The sequence below is a fragment of the Danio aesculapii genome, chromosome 8, assembly GCF_903798145.1.
Source record: "Danio aesculapii chromosome 8, fDanAes4.1, whole genome shotgun sequence".
NCBI lineage: Eukaryota > Metazoa > Chordata > Actinopteri > Cypriniformes > Danionidae > Danio > Danio aesculapii.
The window spans coordinates 26,296,193-26,322,129 of NC_079442.1; the positions used below are offsets into that span (position 1 = coordinate 26,296,193).

The 25,937-nt window shown below is 37.3% G+C and overlaps 1 protein-coding gene and 1 pseudogene across 1 annotated transcript in view; one reads left to right on the forward strand and one right to left on the reverse strand.

Moving 5' to 3' along the window:
- tafa3b (TAFA chemokine like family member 3b) overlaps positions 1-25,937 on the forward strand; it is a 168,562-nt gene that overhangs the window by 56,061 nt on the left and 86,564 nt on the right. The window lies entirely within an intron of this gene.
- LOC130234051 (trichohyalin-like) lies at positions 9,478-11,445 on the reverse strand (annotated as a pseudogene).

Below are 25,937 nucleotides of genomic sequence, written 5' to 3' on the forward strand. Positions count from 1 at the left end.
ACATGGACATCTGTAATCTAGTTATTTGCCTTAATAGACAATAATATAATTAAGGTGTTTACGTGAAGTGCTTTCATGTAAGAGTTTCCTGTAATTTTGGCTGACTTTAACTGCAGTTCGGCAGTTTCCAGCGGAGAAATTAAAATGGTCGTGCCCAACTGAGTCTGGTTTCTCTCAAGGTTTTTTTCTTCACTTCGCCAATTAGTGAAGTTTTTTTCCCTCTCCGCTGTCGCCACTAGCTTGCATGGTTTGGGATCTGTAGAGGTGCACATCGTTGAATTTGCTCTTCAGTGTTTGGACTCTCAGTAGTGATTTTTAAACCACACTGAACTGAGCTAAACTGAACTGAACTTAAACACTGAAAACTGAACTACACTGTTCCTATTTACTATGACCTTTTATGTGAAGCTGCTTTGACACAATCTACATTGTAAAAGCGCTATACAAATAAAGGTGAATTGAATTGAATTTCACATTCACTCATGAACATTTCATTCATGTCCCCTTGACATGTCCCCTAGACGCAAATAAGGAGTAAGGACTGGTGAGAGTGTTATGGAATTTAATAACGCACGCCAAATGGAAAGAATAAAAAAAGCTTCTGCATTTCGTGATGTGTGTGTGTGTGCGTGCGTGCGTGTGTGTGTGTGTGTGTGTGCGGTCCTTTACTGACAGCAGCGTGTGTGGATCTTGTTGGAAAATATGGCAAAAAGTTCAACATGACGGTAATAGTTTGATTGCGATGTTTACTTTAATAATGCCACTAATATATGCATGCTCCATGTCTTAATTCCATTTCTGTTTAGTTCAGTTATGACTTTAGTCGCATTAAGGTAATCAAAAATCGCAGTTTGGAGCTTATGTAGGCCTACAGTTCAAAATTCATGTTTAACTGAATAAACAGTTAGTAAACACAAGTACATCTTATTGAACTTAATTTATTTTCATCACCAATTATCATAGTAGAACAGTTTCTCAAGCAGTTTGTGATGCCTTTTGGAAACAGGAGATGAGGCCCTGGTCTAATGTTCTCAAAGACTTACTTTTAGTCATTATTTGGGTAGCATACATATTCTGAAGCCTTCGGCAGAATTCAAATGAGCCATTTTAATCTATATTAATCTAGATAAATTCCAAGGTTACAATAAGATTAATCTATTTTTTTTATTTATCTATGCACACCTATAATATATATATATATATATATATATATATATATATATATATATATATATATATATATATATATATATATATATATATATATATATATATATATACTTTCCTCTGCCATTCATTCACATCTGCAGCTGACCGTCAGAACAGCAGAAGCCGTTACTAATTCACCAACGTCACTTTAGAGCTAGTATTTGAATAATTCTCTTGCATAATATCTAGTGATGACAAAACGAGTGATTTTGCTCACATTTTAAGATTATAAGGCTGAACGGCATGAAATGTCATTAGTCTAGAGAGATATTACCCAGTGTTTCTCTGTGGCAATTAGGAGATCACAATAATTAACCCTGAAAAAGCCAAAGCAGTGCCAACACTACCAGATTACTGTTCTGTTTGCTCTAAGAAAAAAACGCAAAAGACATGTAGGCATTTCTTCCTTCTTTCTTTTTACTGGACTAGTCTGCAGTTACGAAAACAGGAGACTCGTTAGAAACAAACAGACGGCCAACCAAAAAGTAACTCAGGGTTATAAAAAGAGTGACCAACACAAAATACATACTTTCCTGATATGTGAGTCCCATCTCATACTCAATTCACTACAATAACTATGGTATAAATAAAGCACTACAACATACAAAAGAGAGCGGTTGACTTTTTTAGTTTTATAATGATTTGATCAGCTGTAGTTTGAAAATACGCTGACCTTATTATGCTGACTAAGGGCTTATTATGGTGTCTCTGTCGCCATCTTGTGGAAAGTCAAGATAGTCTGTGCTCTGCTCAATGACAGGCTGATGGATGCCGAGGAGCTGTATCTCAGAAATTATAAATATTTAAAATAGGCACTATCCTCATAAATAAACGGCATAATTGCAATCTAAACAGCTACATTCTCTACTAAAAAGCCTCAAAAGTACATTATGTTGTCCAGCAGCTGCAATATTTGTCAAACTGTAGTGCGTTTATTGATCTGCTGTCACTCTATGTGGGCGGAGTAATACAGAAGGGTGAGGATATATATATACAGTATGAAGAAAATGGCCTTTAAAAGTATGTAACTGTGATTGAAGTCTACATACACAAATTGATACAGTTTGACAATGTAATAAAAGAAACACTTAATAGTGGATATTTTCTTTATATTAGACCTAAAAAATAACGCTTTATGAAAAGCCAGTTTTTTGCCTGCATTGCCTCGTTTTGCAGCCACGCCTGTAAAATTAGTATGAAGGTGATTTAGTCTCGTGCACACTGTTTCATTAAGTATTATAGCAGAGACATTATTAGTGGCAGTAATAAAAGCCAGCAGTGTTCGCCGGCTTCAGAGAGCTGCGGTAAGGATCTCATAAGCTCTCAGCAGGCAGGAGGGCAGACGGACCAGGCCATAACACAGGTAATTAACCAAACTCCAGTGTCAAAGGTTCCTACTGGTAGAGCATAAGAGAGAGAAAGATGGGCATAAAGAGAGAGAGAGGCCGAATCAAACCTGGTTGACGCAGCGTGATAATTAACAGCTAGAGAGTGATACGCAGTGCATGTGGAGAGAGCTGAAAAAAGCTTTATTGAGTCCATGCATTCTTGAAAGCAGATTTAAAGAGGTAGTTCATAACAAATTTTATTCATTAATATGCTGAATCCAAAATGAAATATTTTGAAGAATGTTGAAATGATGTTGCGCACTGCGACAGGCACATGCTTCCTGTGCAAGCAGATGGTCATATTTATAAGTTACCTTGGGATTATTTTCAGGGGCTGCGTAATATTATTCCACCTGCTTCAGCCATGATACAACAGCAAAGTTCATTGTTTATTATGCCAGAATCAGAGAATAGTTCCTAGCCATATCAGCCAAGACAACAACTACTTTTCATTTTCCATTGGTCTTATTGCATGGTGTAATCACAGAAGAGTCAAGCTTTAGGTAAGAAAAAAATCGAAACTCTTTGATGGTTTTTGTTTGGAATGCTAATGGTCTAATCCGATTCAATTATCTATGCTAAGCTAAGCTAAAAAGTGCCAGTCCCAGAAATCAGGTGAATGGATTTTAAAACGGTAAAACTCAACTGTTTAAGTAAGCTTATTTTTTTTTTTTAAATTGGAGTGTTCCTTTAAAGGGGCAGTAGGTGATCTGCCACAATGCTAACCGGTCAGCATAATATCTTTGAATTATAGTCCATCCCTTGCCATCCAAAACCACGCCTTCTGAAACTCAAATGCACTCACCTTAAAGATGACAGCAGACAACCTTCTCTCACGTGCTGTCCTAAAGTGACTCTACTTAGTGGTTGGCCGGCGGTGTGCAGGAATTGCACTTAATGTTAAGCCATAATGTACTTGCTAGTTCAGACCGAATATTCAGAGTAGTATGGTAAACAATAAAGGGAGCGCATCACAGGTTGTCATTGTTTAAAAATGAATCAAAGTGATGTGAATATAAATCCAACTTCACCTCAGTAAAGCAGGCTAGGCAGAATAGCCCTATTTACTTATGTTTTGTTGTTAAATTAAATAAAAATGTACATTATCGATGTTGTAAAATGTACTTTATGAAATTGACAATAGTCACATCAATCTTTCGCTGAAAGATTTCAGTGGCTGAACAACACTTCTATGAATATAACCCATTCGTAACACAACACAATCTACATCAGCTTTGCGGGACTAAAATAGTTTTAAAGCAGAACATTATCTGTCCAAAAGAAATTATTCAGTCATGGTGTCATCCTGTCACTCTCTTGTGTCGTGTGCACATGAACGTGTGGTGCGTTTGTACACGCAAATGGCGGATCTGCGTGAACAGCAGTGCACAGATGTACAAATCTACATTTGCTGTCAGTCAGTTTGGGCTACTTATCAGAATTATTGGAATTATGGAAATTATTTTTTTTTGTTTTATGCCTTACTCAGAATATAAAAATACTTATAAATATATTTAGATCGTTTACTTTAATCATTACTATTGAAATATGAAGGGGTTTCAACCAGCACAACAAAAAATGTTTCTGAAGACAATCACCTACTGCACCTTTAAGATTACTCGCCTGTGCCAGGGTGAGGTTACTAAAGTTCCAGCTTTTCACAGATTTTGTTCTTCCTGTTTGACTAATGCTGACGTGTGTGGTGTGAAAAGAAGCAGGAGAAAATTTGGATCAGGCTGCTGTTCTGCTGTTGATGATGTACTGGTGGGAGCAGATGAAAGGACGGATTACTGGGGACAGATTAATGGGTGATTATTTACTTTAACACAGAGGCAGATCTGTGAGTGCTGTTACAGAACAAGCAAACTGCTAGTAACAATGCATGTTTTTGTGTTTCTGAGTAAATAAATGGCGACACGGTAGCACAGTGGGTAGCATTATCGCCCCACAGCAAGAAACTTGTTGGTTTGAGTCCCAGCTGGGTCAGTTGGAATTTCTGTGTGGAGTTTGCATGTTCTCGTGGGTTTCCGCCAGGTGCTCCGGTTTCCCCCACAGTCCAAAGACATGCAGTACAGGTGAATTGAATAAACTAAATTGGCCATAGTGGATGTGTGTGAATAAGCGTGTATGGGTGTTTCCCAGTACTGCGTTGCGGCTTGAAGGGCATCCGCTGTGTAAAACATATGCTAGATAAGTTGGCGATTCCTTCCGCTGTGGTGACCCCTGATGAATAAAGGGACTAATTCGTAAGAAAATAAATGATTGAATGAATGAGTAAATAAATGTGTATGAAGTATGCATACTGTATATATGCTATGTACAATATATGAAATATGAAATGATGACTCCATCACCCAAGCTGAAGTAGATATTTTGCTTAATTTAAAAAAAACATTCAATTTGAAAATGGTTTATATATAAAACTGATTAAAAAGTCGTGTATAAAACATGCTTATTTAAGTAAAGAAAGTATAAGAGAAGGGTTTTGTGTTTTTGTATGTAAGAGTGTGTGTGTGTGCTTGTGCATGTGCATTCTCATGCTCATTTTGACCTCCACACACATTTCTCTGTAGATGTCATTAAAATATTTACTCCCTACTATCTATTCAGTGTTCCAGATATGCAAAGCACATATTTATGGACTGAATAAAGCCAAATGTGAACTGAATATTTAGAAATAATAGGACCAACACAGCATAAAAAACTATAACATACACTTCTAAAAAAGAAATATAATCTCATTCACAGTAGTTAATGTTTACGGATTTTCACATTTAAATAAAGTATAACGTTTGTTATTTACAAATGTTAACATTAGACAGTTATGCAGCTCAACTGGTCTGAAATAAAGCTTTCTTATTTCCAATCTTTCAAGCAGTGCAAAATCAGTCACCTCATTTGTGAGGCTCATGAGAGATTCCTTGCAAAAATAACCAGCCAATCAAAAAGCTCGACCTCCCCTTCAGCACAGCAGACCAATTACAATCATGCTTAAACCAGAAGCAGAACTAGAAAACTCATTCTGCAAGGGCTTTACATGTTTAAAACATATAATAAAATGGGTAAGAGTATTGTCAATATACAGTCTTAAATATAAAGGTTGTCAACCCCAAAATAACCCTGTTTTTTGTAATTTTCATGCATTTTTTTAAATGGAAGGGTTCTTCATGAAATCATTAGTGCCAATGATGAACTTTTATTTTCAAGAGTATATGGGTTGTGTAGTGTATATTGGCACAACAATAAAATATCAAGTAATGATTGAATTCACAAACACTAGAGTGTTTCTTAAGTACCCGAGCACCTCTTCACTGGGCACTTCATCTTCAATGATTCAGTCTATCTTTCGTATGCATGTGAGCATACTGTTAAACAAGCGCTGTGCTCGTTTCTTTGTCTCTGCTGACTGGGTTTTAAAGTGCATCTAATAGCTAAAGTGCTTTATTGAAAAATTACCTTTGATGCAGCTGTTTGTGGATGTAAAAGGTTTGCAAAGTTGAAAGAATTAACTGCTAAACGAGTCATCAAAGAATCCATTATCACTTCCAAAACTGATCTAATTAGATGAGTAACTGATTAAAAAAATTAAATAAATTATATATGTATATGTATAATTTAGCAGTGACCCACCAGCAAAAAATACAGGCAGAAACAGAAACAGCTCCAAATAGATATGGTCATTTCAATATGTCCTACAGTGCATAGACTGTAATTGCGTAGTTATGAGAAAGCCTCCAGATCTCAAATTAAGATATCGTCACCTTGGAATTAAATGGTTCTATCTGCATTCTGAATGATTTTGAGATATTACGCTTCAAAGTTTTTGCATTGCATATATTTAACAGTATGTGTGTAACATTTGTTTTTTTACATAAAAATAAAAAAATCTTAAAATGTAAACAACTTATAAAAAACATCCCATAATGTTAATAAGTTGTCATTTAATAAGAATATGTCAATAACTCAATTTTGACAAAAATGTCAGAAAGAACCTTATCATTCTGTGGTGACGATATGGCAGTGCACACTTTCATTGATAGACCAATCACAACATAATGGGCTGCTGACCAATTAGAGCAGAGTACAGACTCACAGAAAGTTTGTTTATCAATTGAAACAAATTTTTAATTAAATCTATTGAGGTTTTTTGAGAATGTGAAATGTGTATAAGAAAAACAAACAAACAAAAAACCTACACTGAAAAAAGTTCAATCAGCACTGTCCGAAAAATAGGTACAGTGAGGATAAAATTTGGTTACTAAGGGAACAAAATTATAATTGTACCTTTAAAGGTCCCAAATTGGTCTTTTAGGGTACAATTTTGTACTCAAATGGGCTATAAAGGTACAAACATTCAGATTTAGATTTGGAAGGTACATTTTATAGGTACCTATTTATTGCTCATTTGGGTACGAAATACCTAACTACCTTTGTACCTCTAAACAGAGGTACAAAATTGTACCCTTAAGGGTACCACCCCAGTAACAGGTCACTTGTACACTAAAAGGTTTGAACATAAAATGGAGCAGAGCTTCTTAGTTACAAACTACAGCAAGTTGCCTTACATTTTTGAATTGAGTCATCAGAACACTTACAGTGTAAGTGTTGTTATCACCAGCAGTGTTTTCTCCACTAGAGATTACTTCTGGTATTCCAAACGAACTACAACTCCCAGAACTCTTTGCAACCATCAACTCCTGCAGCAGCTGACAATAATCCGGACATTCACACACAAACACAGCTGTACAGTAACTTATCTCACTGATTACATGGACTATATATACATCTCTTTTTCACATTCACTTTGCCGAGTTTTGATTCTTGTCTAGTTTAGGGTATATGTTGAATCTTTGCCGCTTACTGACCACTTGCCTGTGACTTTGACTATGCTTCTGGATTTCCATGTATATACCTGTTTGCTGCTGTGATTGACCAAATAGTGTCTGACCATTCTCTATTTAATAAACTGCATGTGGATCCCCAACACCGTTGTTTAACCTCCCATCAGTTACAGTAAGAACCTTTAAAAAGCATAATAGGGGCACTTTGAGTGAGAATATGAACATTTTCATTTTTAAATGGTGAGGTATGAGATAATCCATGTGCAAAAGGGTTCTCACTCAAGTATCATACATATATTGATGAAATAAAATATGCATATTTTAAAATATAAACCATTTATATACAATTATATTTAAAAATTACTATGCAAACTAATTTACCTGGGGGTAAATATACATTCATATAGTTATGATATCGTTTGAAATATTTCAGTTTGTTAGTGTTAGATGCTTACATTCCTTTTCAATTCAACATGAATGAATGGAAAAGAAATGTCACTGGAAACACATTGATGAACGGGTGTGGGAACCTTGTGTGACCTAAGAAGTAAAAACTCATTCAGCTTCATGGACTTGTTTTGTGCTTTTGGCACTGTCTAAGTGTTTTAGTGCTGATGCAGTGCTTATTAAGGAGGAAACAGTACTGCTCGCTTCTAAACTTGTACTTGTCAAGAAAAATGGTTCATGAAATCCTCCTGAGGTTGATTACAGGGAGTGTTACTGTATGTGGGTTAGAGAGAGAGAGAGAAATCCCTTCAAAACAGATATGGTTAAAGCCTCTTGTACATCACTGTTTGATCTCTCATGTTTTATCAGGCACCTTGTGTGAAGATTATAGCTTTTTAATGACTTTTTCATTATTCAAAAATGTAAAAATTGGGATGGTTTATGTTTTTAATCAGTCTTAATAACTGCTTGTTCACTCTCCTCATCTCTTCTCATTGCATCGCTTGCATCTTATTTTCATTTGCACACTGTCCTCCTCTTCTTTCCTATCCTTTCATCTCATTTCCTCTCATTGTGTCTCCTCCTGACATAAATCCTCGTTCTTCATCTACATCTGTCCTCTCGTCTCATTTCTTTTAATGTTTTCTTCTTTTGTCTTGCCTTGTTTCCTCTCATATGTAATCCTACCTCTGTCTATTGTCTTGCCTACTTCCTTAATGTCTCATCTCATCTCCACTTGTCCCCTTTGCTCTCCTCTTGTCTCTTTTCTTCTTATCTCCTCTTTTCTCTTTTCCTTTTGTCTCCTCATTTTTTCCTTTCACATAATCTAATTTTAAGGGTGTCATGGTGGCGCAGTGAGTAGCACGATTGCCTCACAGCAAGAGGGTTGCTGGTTTGAGCCCTGGCTGGGTCAGTTAGCATTTCTGTGTAGAGTTTGCATGTTCTTCCTGTGTTTGCGTGGGTTTCCTCCGAGTGCTCCGGTGTCCCCCACAATCCAATGACATGCGCTAAAGTGAATTGGGTAAGATAAATTGGCCGTACTGTATGAGTGTGAATGTAAGAGTATGGGTGTTTCCTAGTGTTGGATTGCGGCTTAAAGAGCATTTGCTGCGTAAAACATATGCTGGATAAGTTGGCGGTTCATTCCGCTGTGGCGACCCCAGATTAATAACGGGACTAAGCTGAAAAGAACATAAATGAATGAATAATCTCATCTTGTTTCTCTTTTCCTGTCATCTCATTTCTTTTCCTTACATCTCATCTCATTCCATCTATGCTCTTTCCTTTAATAGTCTTTTTTGTCTCTTCCTCTCTTCTTATTTTGAACCTTGTCTCTTTTCCTTTCATCTCTTTTTGTCTCGTTTCCTCTCATCTCCTCTTGTCTCTTTTCCTCTCATCTCCTCTTGTCTCGTTTCCTCTCATCTCCTCTTGTCTCGTTTCCTCTCATCTCCTCTTGTCTCGTTTCCTCTCATCTTCCTTGTCTCTTTTCCTTTCATCTCTTTTTGTCTCGTTTCCTCTCATCTCCTCTTGTCTCTTTTCCTCTCATCTCCTCTTGTCTCGTTTCCTCTCATCTCCTCTTGTCTCGTTTCCTCTCATCTCCTCTTGTCTCGTTTCCTCTCATCTTCCTTGTCTCTTTTCCTCTCATCTCCTCTTGTCTCTTTTCCTCTCATCTCCTCTTGTCTCTTTTCCTCTCATCTCCTCTTGTTTCGTTTCCTCTCATCTTCCTTGTCTCTTTTCCTCTCATCTCCTCTTGTCTCTTTTCCTCTCATCTCCTCTTGTCTCGTTTCCTCTCATCTCCTCTTGTCTCTTTTCCTCTCATCTCCTTTTGTCTCGTTTCCTCTCATCTCCTCTTGTCTCGTTTCCTCTCATCTTCCTTTTCTCTTTTCCTCTCATCACCTTTTGTCTCGTTTCCTCTCATCTCCTCTTGTCTCGTTTCCTCTCATCTTCCTTGTCTCTTTTCCTCTCATCTCCTCTTGTCTCTTTTCCTCTCATCTCCTCTTGTCTCTTTTCCTCTCATCTCCTCTTGTCTCGTTTCCTCTCATCTCCTCTTGTCTCTTTTCCTCTCATCTCCTTTTGTCTCGTTTCCTCTCATCTCCTCTTGTCTCGTTTCCTCTCATCTTCCTTTTCTCTTTTCCTCTCATCACCTTTTTTCTCGTTTCCTCTCATCTCCTCTTGTCTCGTTTCCTCTCATCTTCCTTGTCTCTTTTCCTCTCATCTCCTCTTGTCTCTTTTCCTCTCATCTCCTCTTGTCTCGTTTCCTCTCATCTCCTCTTGTCTCGTTTCCTCTCATCTTCCTTGTCTCTTTTCCTCTCATCTCCTCTTGTCTCTTTTCCTCTCATCTCCTCTTGTCTCTTTTCCTCTCATCTCCTCTTGTCTCGTTTCCTCTCATCTCCTTTTGTCTCGTTTCCTCTCATCTCCTCTTGTCTCTTTTCCTCTCATCTCCTCTTGTCTCTTTTCTTCTCATCTCCTCTTGTCTCTTTTCCTCTCATCTCCTCTTGTCTCGTTTCCTCTCATCTTCCTTGTCTCTTTTCCTCTCATCTCCTCTTGTCTCTTTTCCTCTCATCTCCTCTTGTCTCGTTTCCTCTCATCACCTTTTGTCTCGTTTCCTCTCATCTCCTCTTGTCTCTTTTCCTCTCATCACCTTTTGTCTCGTTTCCTCTCATCTCCTCTTGTCTCGTTTCCTCTTATCTTCCTTGTCTCTTTTCCTCTCATCTCCTCTTGTCTCTTTTCCTCTCATCTCCTCTTGTCTCTTTTCCTCTCATCTCCTCTTGTCTCGTTTCCTCTCATCTCCTCTTGTCTCTTTTCCTCTCATCTCCTCTTGTCTCTTTTCCTCTCATCTCCTCTTGTCTCGTTTCCTCTCATCTCCTCTTGTCTCTTTTCCTCTCATCTCCTCTTGTCTCTTTTCCTCTCATCTCCTCTTGTCTCGTTTCCTCTCATCTCCTCTTGTCTCTTTTCCTCTCATCTCCTCTTGTCTCGTTTCCTCTCATCTCCTCTTGTCTCGTTTCCTCTCATCTTCCTTTTCTCTTTTCCTCTCATCACCTTTTGTCTCGTTTCCTCTCATCTCCTCTTGTCTCGTTTCCTCTCATCTCCTCTTGTCTCGTTTCATCTCATCTCCTCTTGTCTCTTTTCCTCTCATCACCTTTTGTCTCGTTTCCTCTCATCTCCTCTTGTCTCTTTTCCTCTCATCTCCTCTTGTCTCGTTTCCTCTCATCTCCTCTTGTCTCTTTTCCTCTCATCTCCTCTTGTCTCTTTTCCTCTCATCTCCTCTTGTCTCGTTTCCTCTCATCTCCTCTTGTCTCTTTTCCTCTCATCTCCTCTTGTCTCTTTTCCTCTCATCTCCTCTTGTCTCGTTTCCTCTCATCTCCTCTTGTCTCTTTTCCTCTCATCTCCTCTTGTCTCTTTTCCTCTCATCTCCTCTTGTCTCGTTTCCTCTCATCTCCTCTTGTCTCTTTTCCTCTCATCTCCTCTTGTCTCGTTTCCTCTCATCTCCTCTTGTCTCGTTTCCTCTCATCTTCCTTTTCTCTTTTCCTCTCATCACCTTTTGTCTCGTTTCCTCTCATCTCCTCTTGTCTCGTTTCCTCTCATCTCCTCTTGTCTCGTTTCATCTCATCTCCTCTTGTCTCTTTTCCTCTCATCACCTTTTGTCTCGTTTCCTCTCATCTCCTCTTGTCTCGTTTCCTCTCATCTCCTCTTGTCTCGTTTCCTCTCATCTCCTCTTGTCTCGTTTCATCTCATCTCCTCTTGTCTCGTTTCCTCTCATCTCATGTTGTCTCTTTTCGTCTAGTCTTATCTTTTCTCTTTTCCTCTTGTCTTATCTTGTCTCTTGTCTTGTCTTTCCTCTTGTCTCTTTTCTTCTCATCTTATCTTTTCTCTTTTCCTCTTGTCTTATCTTGCCCCATGTCTCTATTCCTCTCTTCTCCTTTTGTCTCTTTTCCTCTCATCTTATGTTGTCTACTTTCTTCTCATCTAATCTTTTCTCTTTTCCTCTTGTCTTATCTTGCCCCATGTCTCTATTCCTCTCTTCTCCTTTTGTCTCTTTTCCTCTCATCTTATGTTGTCTACTTTCTTCTCATCTAATCTTTTCTCTTTTCCTCTTGTCTTATCTTGCCCCATGTCTCTATTCCTCTCTTCTCCTTTTGTCTCTTTTCCTCTCATCTTATGTTGTCTACTTTCTTCTCATCTAATCTTTTCTCTTTTCCTCTTGTCTTATCTTGCCCCATGTCTCTATTCCTCTCTTCTCCTTTTGTCTCTTTTCCTCTCATCTTATGTTGTCTACTTTCTTCTCATCTAATCTTTTCTCTTTTCCTTATGTCTTATCTTGCTCCATGTCTCTTTTCATCTCATCTTGTCTCATATTTTTTTCATTTCCTCCATCATTTTTGTATTTTTTCCCCTTTCATCTATTTTTGTGTTTTTACTTCTCATCTCTTCTAGTCTCTTTTCCTCTCATCTTCTCCTTTCTCCTCATCACCTCTTTTTTCTTCTCATCTCATCTTGTCTGTTTTCCTGTGATCTTTTCTTGACTCTTGTCTCTTTTCTTCTCATCTCCTCTTGTCACTTTTGCTCTCACCTCGTCTCATCTTTTCTCATTCACCTTATCATTTTTATATCTTTTTCTCTCATCTGTTTTTGTGTTTTTACCGTTTATCTTGTCCCTTTTACTCTGGTCTTATGTCCCCTCATCGTGTCTTGTCTGTTTTCCTCCGGTCTTATCTTGCTTCTTGTCTCTTTCCTCTCCTCTCATCTCCTCTTGTGTCTTTTCCTCTCATCCTGTCTCATCTTTTCTCATTTCCCCCATCATTTCTGTGTCTTTTCCTTTCATCTCTTTTTGTTTTTTACCTCTCATTTTATCTAGCCTCTTTTCCTCCGATCTCATTTTGTCTCTTTTATTATCATCTCTTCTTGTCTCTTCTCATCTCTTATTCTTGTCTCTTTTCCATTCATCTTATCTTGTCCGTTCTTCTCTGGTCTTATCTTGGTTATTGTCTCCTCTCCTCTCATCTTCTCTTGTCTCTTTTCTTCTCATCGTATTTTTTCTCTTTTCCTCTTGTCTTATCTTGCCTCTTGTCACTTTTCCTCCCATCTTGTCTCATCTTTTCTCATTTCCCCCTTCATTTTTGTATCTTTTAACTTCATCTCTGTTTTCCTCTGGTCTTATCTTGTCGTTTGTCTCTTTTCTTCTCATCTTATATTATCTCTTTTCCTCTTGTCTCTTTTCCTCTCACCTTGTCTCATCTTTTCTCTTTCCCTCTCATCTTATGTTGTCTAATTTCTTCTCATCTGCTCTTCCCTCTTGTCTCTTTTCCTTTCATTTCCTCTTGTCTCTCCTGCTCTCATCTTGTCTCGTCTTTTCTCATTTCCTCTCATCTCGTCTCGTCTCCTGTGTGCAGTGAGAGTTGGAATGCTCTCCCGCTGGGATGCTCCTTTCTGTTCTCAATAATTCATAACAGCATGCAGAGTATTTTTTTTCCTCACCAGAAACAGACACTGAGCTGCTCTTGCATAAATGATTCAGCGCGCGTGCACCTAGCCCCACACAGTCTCTCATTAACTTTTAAAACTACCCAGAGTCCCGTGTTGTTGCTTTTTGGTTCTTGAAAAAACCTCCATTTTAGGGTTTGTTCTTGAACCACAATGTTGAAGCTCAGTACCGTCACTGGTTTTCACTGGCCATTTTGTTGCTTCAGTGGCGTCGTAAACCTTTAGTGCAAACTGCATTTCATCTTTACTCTCACTAAGTGGCTTTAAATGCTCAGGGTGAATTTGCACCATATGTAGAGTGTTTGTATGAAGATATTTTATGTCTTCTTGTGTCTTCTTGCAATCTGATGGCCTAAAATACACATTTACCAGATGTAAACAGTAGAGATGTGCCGGTTTTCATTCAGCTGATCTCTGTTCCAGACTTGCACACAAACCACATTGCTGTAAGCCATTTTTTAGCACATAGTGTATAAACAGAATGTTAACAGAAGCTAGAAACACTATAGATGAAACACAGATGGCAAAAAAAAAATACTGTACAGACTAGGGATGCACCGATGTGGATTTTTTTGGGCGATTTGGAGATTTGGAGGCCGATATTCCGATAAATATAAATATTTCAAAATGTTATATATTTATACAGTAAAAATTCATTTCAAAAACTTATGAACTGAATATCTCATGATTTCACATAAATCAGCATCCTAAAAATAAAATATTTTCTTTCTTCCCATAGCAAATTAACATGCAACTTGATTGTTTCATTAAACAAATAAATAACAAAATGGGATTTAATTAACAAACAAGCAAACAAAAATATTTTAAATACAATGAAAGTTAAAGAACTAATTGAAACCAGCACAAATGTTCTTGAATAAAACATGTTACACTAATGTACATATGTACAAAAATGTAATGTTGTAGGCAGTTCTGTACAATCTATCGGCTATTACATTAATCTATTAGATTACTATTAATCTATTACATAATCTATCGGCTTAAAGACATCGGCCTAATTTTGATATTGGACCGATAATGATAATGATAAAAATAGCATTTATCCGCAGATAATGGTATGGACACTGATATATCGTGCATCCCTATTACAGGAATGACAGAGTATCACATAAAAACATTTCCTTAATTAAATGTAACAAATTTAATATTGACCTTCATTCAATTTTACCTAACCAATTATGTGATTTTTTTCTTTTTTGAAGATTTAATTACTGTAAAACTTTGCACAGACTTTTGCGTTTGGTAGTTCTTTTACAGCTCATGTGTAGGTGATCATTTTATGTTTTATGTTTACAGCAAAAACGGTATATTAATATAAAGCTCTACCTAAAGCTACACTGTAAAAAAAATACTGTAAAATTTACAGTGTTACTGGCAATTTTGGTTGCCAGTAATGCTGTAAAATTTACAAGCACACTGTAAATTAACAATTACAATTGTGCTTTAAACTGCAGGACAGCTGTAATTATAAATTTACAGTGTGCTTGTGAAGCAATGCCAGTAATGCTGTAAGAAGTGCCAGTAATACTGTAAAGTTTACAGTAGTTTGTAGTGTTACAACACAATTGTAATTATTAATTTACAGTCCACATGTAAGTTTTACAGTATTATTGGCAACCAAAACTGCCAGTAATACAGTAAATTATACAGCAATTTTTTACAGTGCACCAATATATTTTACATTTATTTATGAATGATTGTGGCTCATATGATCATTTAAATTACTTAATTTAAGTCAACATTTAAGTAAAATACAGTATGTTTACTTAGAGTTTACTTACAGAGGAGCACATATCCTGTGAAAATATGCAAGTTAATATTTTGTTCATGTTTTTAATCAAATCAATTATAAAGTCATTTGCACTGTAAATTAACAATGACAATTGTACTGTAAAACTAAAGCACAACTTTATTTTTTTTGTTTAATGATTTTGACTTTTTTCCTGATATAATGCTTTAAATAGCTGTTTTGTATTGTAATGTTCTGATGATCTTTTTTTTAGCTAACTAAAAAAGTTATGGAAAAGTAAGGTATAAAATGTCATAAAACCAAAAAAAAAATCTACATGTCTATAAAAGTAGCCAATTTAAGAGAATCAGCAGGCAAGATCACAGCTAGAGTATCACAGCTAGAGGAACTGAGCTTAGCCTGACAGTTAACAAAATAAAATGTGATCATAATTTTTTCTTCGCATAATATTGCATTTAAACGCATTGTGTTGAACTGAATCGAAATCAGATCGTACTTCATTATTATAGGGTTGAATCATATGGTATAGTATCGGTAGGTGGTTCATGTGAATCTTTTATGTGTTGTATCTTCGGACATGCATTGACATGCGTATTGCGTTGGCCTCAGTTCTGAGAAACCAGCCTGATCTCACGAGAAAACGTAAGTATTTTACGTTTTGTCAGTTTAGTGGCTAATTTGTATGAATTCGTACGAGTTCAGTCGTATGAAATTGTACGATTTTAAAAAGGAGGCGTGGCACCTAACCCCACCCCTAAACCCAACCGTCATTGGGGGATGAGCAAATCGTATGAAAATGTACGAATTAGATCGTACAAATTCATACAAATTAGCCACTAAATCAAAAAGTTACGAATTGCTGTGAGATTGTGTTGGAGATACACATACTGTTTGTATAGTTATGTTTTTAAGTAGCAGAATTTCACAAAGATAAAGTGAAATCAAAATAAAGAAATAAATAATAACATGAAAATAGTAAGTAAAATTGGTTGAAAGAAATCAGAATCGGCCAATTTGCTTATAAAAAAATCATCAAAACTGACTGTGAAAAATCAAGATTGTCACTAACAAGCAGGGTTGGCAAATACCAATTTCTCCTCAGATAGCTGCAATGCTAAAAAAGAAAAAGGGATGAGAGAAAGATATAGACGTAAAAGAGAGAAAGCGAGGTGATTACTGCTGGAGAATTCCTCTAGGAGGCATTTTGACTTGCAAGACACAAACAGAGTTCAAAGTAGCACTTGGTCAATCCTATTTGAATCCATGGGACTCTTTTCGAACAGAGTGTGGATTTAAAGTGGATTAGAGGCAGTTTGGGGGCAGGCTGAGGGGTTTCTGAGTAAACCTGATATCGGTGGTCTCTCTCCACCTCTTCCCTCAGTCTCCACACGCTGATTGTTTTTCAAAGACTTCCACGCTGCGCTATTTGCATTTCAGATATATTTCCTAAATTCCCAAACGTGTGCCGGAACCAATCCTGCTCGAGCTGCTTTGGTTCAAAGTGTTGGAGGGACTTTTCTCTTGCTGTAAATCCTGAAAGATGAATATAAAGGCTGCAGATGCACCGTGCTGCTTGACTTTGATCTTGTTTTATACTTTTTTATCCCGCGCAGAGTCTTCATTTGTGTAAAACTCCTCACACTGGGTTGGAGAATATCAGCGCTTAGCTGTGCTGCATCAGTGAAGCAGCTCCATCACGCATACACAAATACACACACACACGTGTACACATGAACTGAGAGATGGAAAGAGTTTGGAGAGAGTTTAAAACTGCAAACTTTTGGAGGTTGTGACTTTTGCATATTGTGTGCCTACAGCTTTCATGACTGTGTCATGACAGGTAAATATGAATCGTTATGCTTATGGTGTACACAGGGCTGTAGAGCTTGCTATAATGCAAAATTGCCTGCCTTTTCTTGTTCTGTGGAACACATAAAAGTGTTTAATATACTGTACAAACTAGAGGGGCTGCACAATATATCGTTTCAGCATGGATATCTCAGTATGTGCATCCGCAATAGTCACATCACATAGATATGCAGTGTTGAGTTGGGATTATATTTGAGCTAGAGTCTTGTTTTTGTGGATTTGTGGAATGATTGCAGAGTTAAACCATAATGGAGTGAAATTGTATCATTTGCATGTTTTAAGGCCTGAGAGAGATGTAAGTATTAAGGCACAAGATGTTTTACCAATTGGAAGTTTAATAATCTTTCATTCATTCATTCGTTCATTTTTCTTCGGCATAGTCCCTTTATTCATCAGGTGTCGCCACAGCAGAATGAACTGCCAACTTACTGGCAACAACAGTGCTAACACTGATCCACCCTGTCGCCATAAAGAATAATATATATATAAATATATATATATTTGAAGACTGGAGTAATGAAGCTGAAAACCTTTGTGAGCAAGATAAACTCACTTTAAAACATTTAAAAATCATACTGACCCCAAACTTTTGACCAGTAGCGTATATCACAGAAAAAAATCGCAATGAGGGTGGGGGGATTGGGGTGGGGGTATTTTCAAGTACAGTTGTAGTTTTTGGTAATTTATGAGTTTGCTTTCATTATATTATACATTTTACTTTGAGAAGTACTGTATTTGTGCATTTTGTGTGCATTTGTTTGGATAAGTTGGCGGTTCATTCCGCTGTGGCGACCCCTAATTAATAAAGGCCCTAAGCCGGCAAGAAATTTTTTTTTTCGGCTTAATCCCTTTAATAATCGGGGTTGCCACAGCGGAATGAACTGCCAACTTATCCAGCATGTGTTTTACCCAGCGGATGCCCATCCAGCTGCAACCCATCACCGGGAAACACCCACACACACCAATTCACACACATACACTACGGACAATATAGTCTACCCAATTCACCGAAACCACATGTCTTTGGACTTGTGGGGGAAACCGGAGCACCCGGAGGAAACCCACACGAACACAGGGAGAACATGCAAACTCCACACTGACCCAGCCGAGACTCAAACCAGCAAACTTCGCGCCACCGTGCAGCCCTTTATTTTATTTTATTGTAGCAACATTGGCAAAATACCCATTTTTACTGTACAATAATCTATCCATCCATCTATCTGTCTGTCTGTCTGTCTGTCTGCCTGCTTGTGTGTCTGTTTGTCTATCTATCTATCTATCTATCTATCTATCTATCTATCTATCTATCTATCTATCTATCTATCTATCTATCTATCTGTCTGTCTGTCTGTCTGTCTGTCTGTCTGTCTGTCTGTCTGTCTGTCTGTCTGTCTGTCTCTCTGCCTGTCTGTCTGTCTGCATTCATGTTATTTGTAATCATTCATGTTTATTTTGTTCGCTATAACTTGCTGTGCTTGTTTCAAGTATACTGCCTGACACGTTGAGTCCTAATGAGTATTTCTCGAAGCGAGACTTCATTAGTAAGTCCTCCGTTCTGCTCTCCAAGATCTTCTTTCCTCTTCCTTCGGCTCTGCCCTCCTGTCTGGTGTCCTGGCAGCACTTTTCTCATTCTTAATTGGTTGTCATTTGCGGTGCCAGTGTGTGATTGAGATCAGGTGTGTGTGGGTGGGATTAAATGGCTGATGTAAACCATCATTTTTATTGCTGGCCAGGTTTGACCACCTGTTCGGTCCATTGGCACAGAAAGCGAGGCTCCCTTTCCTAACTCAGATCTTCATCAGATGCCCGTTACCTGACAGAATCTGTCACATGACACAGAGCGGATGCCAACTCATGGTCATTATTTTCACCAGTGCTGTCTCTGCCGGCCACACTGGCCACAAACACCTATCAGACGAAAAATAAAAATATTGAAAGGAAAAAATAATAATGAATAAATAAATAAATATATACAGTAGATAGATTGATATATCCTCCACCCCCTTCCTCACAATATCTGCCTTTCAGTCTGAAATCCAGCAATGTGTCAGACATGATTTGTGGCCATTTGAGTAAACCGATACACACTAACTGATCTTATCAGCTCACAAGCGAGACATAGCATTTTAGTGTAGGGGTTACACAGATTACACACACACACTGATAAAGACCCAGGAGTCTCATAAAAGCTTCTTCTTTTTAAGAGAAATGCCAGCAGATTCTTCTTTTACTATTTTGAGACACAGAGACAATCTCTCCTGAATCTCTCTTCTGTTCTGGGTTCAGCTGGAAAAAGATGTTGCTGCTGTGAGAGAGTGTTTTTGGGAAGCTGACTTGCTCTTTCTGGATCACTGTTGATTTGTTTTGCTAAATATAAAGCTAATGCTTACTGTTTTTGGGGGGATGTGGTAATGTTGAATTCTGCTGATTTAAATGCCACCAAAGAAACATTATGTACTGTATAGATGGTGAAGTCAATCCAGGCTCATTCTGAAAACGTACCCCTACATACATTTCTGAAGACTACCAAATACCAAATTGTTTTCGCAAATCTATCAGAGGCCGCTGTATTCTTTTTCAGATCTCAAATTTCTCTTGCGAGTACCATTCATGCCTGAAATGTAAATCCTCCAGAGGCCGCTACTGAGTGACTGACTGACTGACCGATGAACTGACCCACCCTCCTTCCCTAAACCCAACCGATTTCCTCAATTACTTGCCCAACCACTACTCTAAACCCAACCTACCATGTTTTCAAAAGCAATCCAGAAAAAGAAAAGCCCCGTCGGCAGGCTGATTTTTACCACGTTTTTAGATTTTACTGCATTCTCATCCTGTTATTTACTTGTTTATTTAATTTTTGGGCTTTTGTTTTTGTCTTACCTGCTTTCTGGAACCGTTCTTTGCTAGAGTCAAGCCCCGTCGCCACGGTCAACTCCACTCTGCGTCTCAAGTCCACTGACGTATGTGGCGAGCCACTGGACAAACTGGTAACAATGGGAAAGCCGTCCATATGGTGGTAAGCAGTCAGCTGGTAAGCACAGAAAGTAACGGCATCACACCGCCCCGTAGCATTCGTTTTAAAGACTAAATGCAGCCATACAGTACGTACTTCTGGCTACATAATTTGCAATCTCCAAAAATGTATACATGAGGTTTGTTTTCATAATGAGTCTATGTTGGGTGAAGTTATGATAATGACCTTAATAAGCAGCTGTTGTATTAGTAAAATTTTACATTAAATGCTGTTGTTTGTCATTGTTGTCAGCAAAAGTATTTATAGGTGGATTTAATGTATAGGGTTCATGGAATTATATATATATATATTTTTTAAATATATAGTTTGTGAAGCATTATACTATGGTTATCATAGTAAACTGAAACAAACCAGGAATCTAAAAACATTCTTATAACTTGATAAAAATATGTCAATGGTACCAAAGAAATGTTAAGAATTCTGAGAATATTTACTTAAGAATTATATTGTGATAATTTAGAAATGATTTAGATAATATACTGCCTAAAAGGGTATAGTGACTTTTTATTCCAGCTAGTTTCCTCAATTAAAATTTTCCTTCAATTATTATCATTTAAAATAGAATAACTAAAAACTAAACCAAAACTAATTAAAAACTGTATAGAAATTTGAATACAGAAATGATAAAAATGACAAAAACTGCAAGTCAAAAGAAAAGAGAAAATGTTATAATTATGTATTAAATAAATTATGTTTATAGACCATTTTGAGTGCTGTAAACAAAAAGAATGGTCTCAACGTATTTCCTGTTTTACATTTTTAATTTCTATCACTTCCGAGAATCCAAAAAGAGCCATATATTGATAAATAAAGTTATGATAGCTTTATTTTAATGTTAGGTTATGATTGAATTACCTCTTGTTACAGTTATGAAATAGTTTGATAATAAGCAGGAAATGCATGTTGAAATTGTCTATTCAAATCTAACACTGCTCTAAATACTATATTGTAATTAAGACAAGTTAGTATAACAATGTAATAAAACACCTTTAAGAATTATTAAAAACATTTACTGCTATTGTGTTGTCTTAGTTACACTGTGAAATGTAATAAGTTGACCTTACTGAGAAAAACTGAGGAAACCGATTGCCTTAAAATTTAAGTAATGTAGTGAATTATTTTTAGGTGAGCATTACTTAAAACAGTTAGTATTTACAACTTCTTAATAAAGTAAACTTCAGTACTGTTGACTCAAAATAATAATTAAAAATAATTAAATTAAATAAATAAAATAATAATTAACTTCTTATAAGTGTTCACTAGGAAAATATTAGGAAACCGATTGCCTTAAAATGATCAAGTAAGCTGAACTAAACCATTTAGGTAAAGACAAAAACCAATACCTTGTTTACTTGCTCCCAGGGCCGTTTATATCGAAGTAGATTTTTAGCCACACCATGTTGGTGTTTCGTAATATCAAATTTTTTCAAGGTGGGTCATTAATCCAATGCTCAACCCCCAACCTAGAGGACCAGCACATACACACATACACTACAGACAATTAAGCTTACCCAATTCACTTATAACTTCACACAGAAATGCCAACTGAACCAGTTGGGGCTCGAACCAGCAACCTTCTTGCTGTGAGGCCACAGCGCTACCCACTGCGTCACCTGTTTCTTCAGTTCCCTCGTCACCATTCTTTATTATTAACATGCTTTTGACACATGACCACTCAAAAGTTGTAAATACATATTATTGTAAGTCAAGAATACTTGAATCTATTTATTTTAACAACTTATTGTGCTAAAAAGTTGGGATTACTTGTTTAAATATTGTAAGGTGACCAAACTGATTCATAATCTGATTCATAAATAAGTTAATTGCACTTCATTTTATTAGTTACAGTGGTACAGTGTATGGGTCTTAGCTACAACTTTGAATTTAAAAGGTGGCGGTGAAAATTGTGTGACATCATCAAGGATTCCAGATAAATGGGCAGTGAGACAGTGATGTGAACATCACATCAGTTGTTGGGACTCATTCATACTGTTGGGTATTTACCCTTTTACTTAGCTTATTTTGTGTTGCTAAACGAGCCTAAAGGTTTATGGGCTGTAACATAATATTGACCAAGATAATTGTATTCTTAAAACAAACATACAAATTATTATAAATTATTCTAATCAGTCAGTTTTACATATGTAAATCAATTTAAATAAATAAATTAGCATTAACTTTGACTGCCCTGAAATACTTTTGTTTGTTTATCTCCAGGCTTGATGAACCCTCAGTTTACCCTATACCACTGATTTGGAATTTATGTATCTTTGTGAAGATTAAAAACATTGTCAGGTCAGGTATAAAAACCTGAACTACTAAATATTTAACCAGGCAGGTCACTTCTAAATGAATTTTTATTAACCAGGATGACCTGATGTGTCAGTATTGATTACTGCACATTTGTCCCCAGAGTCTCTCAACATGCACAATGTTCATCGATTGCAATAACTGCTGATAGATATAAAAAACACTCATGTGAGCGCTCATTCATTAATATCTTTAGACATTCTTATGCAGCGTTGTGTTCAGATATGCAGATTGTTGCTTGAGGGGAAGAGAGAGAAAGAGAGAGTGGAAGGAGAACAGTGGAACTACAAACACATTAATTTTATAGTGCACAAAGCAGCGCAGCTACCAGCCTGCAGCATTTGTTACAGCACTGGAAAACCTGTCTGAATAGAAGGAGGAAAGGAAGATGAAAGAGGCTGTAGGTGATGGGTGAAAATTCTTTGATGCCTTTTGGTCTGTCGGTCATAATGAGGTCTACAATGCAAAAGTTGAATGGAGATGTGTGTGCGTGTGTGTGTTTGTTTTTTGTGTGTAGGTTTGTAGCTTGTGTTTGAACTTAAAATGTTGCTCGAAATGATGTGAGCTCTCTGACATGGCATGATTGTTTGAGTCTTGGTCAACCGAGTGAGGACAGGACCATTAGAGCATGGTTGAATGACAGAGAGAGAAAAACACAGAGCAAGAGAGCGAGAGAGGTTTGATGTGGACATACACTGTACTTGGTGGGGGGGGAATAAAACAGAAATGTCTGCATGTGATGATGTCACCATCTGCAAAAATTCCAGTGGGACTAATTAAATGAATGGAACGGAGACGCCTCTCTCTCTCTCTTTCTCTGTCGCTCTCTAAATGTTTAAGATGCAGCCGCTGTACTGTGAAACACTAACTGGGTTAAAAAAGCCTTACTGCAAGTATAGGCTTAATAGGGTTACACTAGAAGCACTACTGCTCCTTTACACTTCAAAAAGTCCGATTATCTCTTTAAATGGATGCTATCCTACCTCTCCAACTCACTATACAACTTTAAATATAACTTTAACAATCCTGACCTTAAGTCTCTGTAATACTGCTGCTTACTAAATACTGTTCTATATCACTGAAATTCGCAACACAGGCTCATTGGGAAAATGTGTCCAGGGTTACATTTTTGAGAACCGTGAAATATGTGTTGGCGAGCAATTTGAATGTTATCACTCGATTGAATGGGCATTATCATTGGTTATTAGCTGATAGATATGGGCCAGTAGGGCCTATTAGTAGGCTCAGAAGGCTGTTTCCATCCATCCACAGTTTAACAGCTATAGACCACATAGGGCTGCGGCTGGAAGTTGGCAAGATTTATTTATATTATTTATAATTTTTTTTTTCATTAATTGTATTTTATTAACGTCTACCCCTACCCCAACCCTAAATCCAACTAGGGGTGTAATGGACTACAGCTGATCTGTGTTTCGTACAGATTACAACCCACAGTTCAGAACGCACGTGACCTGCAGATTAATAACTTTTTTTGAATTCGTAGGTTAATACAACCTTTATAACGATTTTAGAGAGATCGCCTCCTGCATCATTCAAATCATGCGTATGAAAGCATTTTGGCTTCCCTGTAAAATATAATGATGACAGAAAAAGGTGTGGTGGGACCTACCTAAAAGCTTTCTTAGGCTATTACTTAAAGATGTTTTCTGTCACTGTTTGTTTAGCCTGCATAAATGCATTCAGTGTAAAGCTGCACAATTAAACATTAAAAGATTGTGATCTTAATTCTTAATTGAATGATAAATGATAATGATTTGCATATGTTTATTAATCCTTCAAATCGCTGCATTCAAATCTGTGTTTGATTGAGAGAGATTCAGTTTTTACACTTTGTCAGTTAGTTTCAAACAATTAAATGACACAGAAGTACTGGGAGAACAGTTTATAGCTCAGATGTAAACACTGGTGTTTATTGTAAAGATCAAAATCACTGTTTAATGGAACTTGACGCTGGTACATTTTGTAGCAGTTACATTGTGTAACCAATGGGTGGCGATAAACCACCATCAAAATTATGTCACTGAATAGGTTTTCAAACATGATGCACATGTAATGAAACATGAAGATTTATGTGTGAATTTTTGAATCATTAATTAAAAATAAATATCTGTTATTAGATGTTAGATTTCTATATTCAGCATTATCAGCAACAGTAGCAAAGATCATTTTTGCTTTTGAATATTTTCACTTTTTTTAGCTGGTTCTTTCTTGATTTTTATTTTTAGAAAAAATTGCAGGTTCTAAGTTATGTTTGCTAAAAACTATGGTTTTTGTTGTAATATTTTTGTATAAATAAAAAGCAAATGACATTGTCTCCTCCCTTTTTTGCTGATCTGAAAAATGGTCCAATCCATGACTCAAAAACCATAGTGTGATCTAAACTGTGAGGTTGGTGATCCGTTGCACCACTAAACCCAACCGTCACAGTAATGTAAAAACTGGATTTTGAGTCTTCTCTATTAGTATAGCTGATTTACCATGTGGTTACAGCCTTCTGAGCCTACCAGTAGGTGCAGAAGGCCTCTACTTGCCCATATCTATCTATCAGCTGATAACCACTGATAATGGCCACTCAATCGAGTGATAACATTCAAAGCGGGTGACATATCTCTTTATTTTGTGTGTAAAATGAATGCTATGGGGGAGTACCACTGACTGCTTACCTCCGTATAGATGGCTTTTCCAGTGTGACTGGTTTGCCTGGTAGCTCAACACGAACGCTAGACTCAGACTTGGAATGCAGATCAGAGCGAAGGACTGAACCAGAAACCAGATAAAATGAAACCCCAAAAATAAAGCCATGTGAAATTGTGGTTCGGCTGTGATGGTCTTTCTCTTCTAATTTGCTGTCGGTTGGGCTTAGGGAAGGGGTGTGAGGGTCAGACTGGCTTCTCTCATGGAGGCGCACAAGAAGGACATTGAGATTGGCTGAAATGTACACAGCGGCCTCTGGTGGCTTTACAAAAAATGGCATCTGTTAGAAAAGAGTAACGTATTTGAGATTGTCATAAATGTACACAGCGGCCTTTAGTGGATTTGTGAAAACACAAACTGCAAGCATATTTCTCATACAGTATTTCTCAGTTCTCATCTCCAATGTGTCAGGATTCTGCCACTTCAGTCTTGTCAATTCCTGTTTTGGTGGCAGAGTCCTGTCACTAGTCCTGTCCTATCTTGTATGTTGTTCTCAGCTCAAGTTTTTTAGGTCGAGAACTCTTATTCTGTTCTTGTCTGTCTTCGTTTATTGTATGAGCGCCATCGTGCCTGCTCTCGGGTCGTGCATGCTCCCGCTTGACATGGGCATGCGAGGTCCGGGCATGCTCGGGATGTGCACTCTCATCCTGGTGTTTGCGTTTGTTCTGTTTGTGGCATGCTGTTTCATTCTTAGCATCTCAGTCTAGTTGGTTTCGGTTGGTGCTGGGATGAAACATGCACGTTTGTTAATGCATGGTAAGGGTTTTTATTCATTGTTCATGTTTACATGCGCTGCATGCTTTAGTGTTTTGTTTCATGTAAACACGCCTAGCCCAGCCCAGTCTACTCTAGTCTAGTTTGTCTTTTTA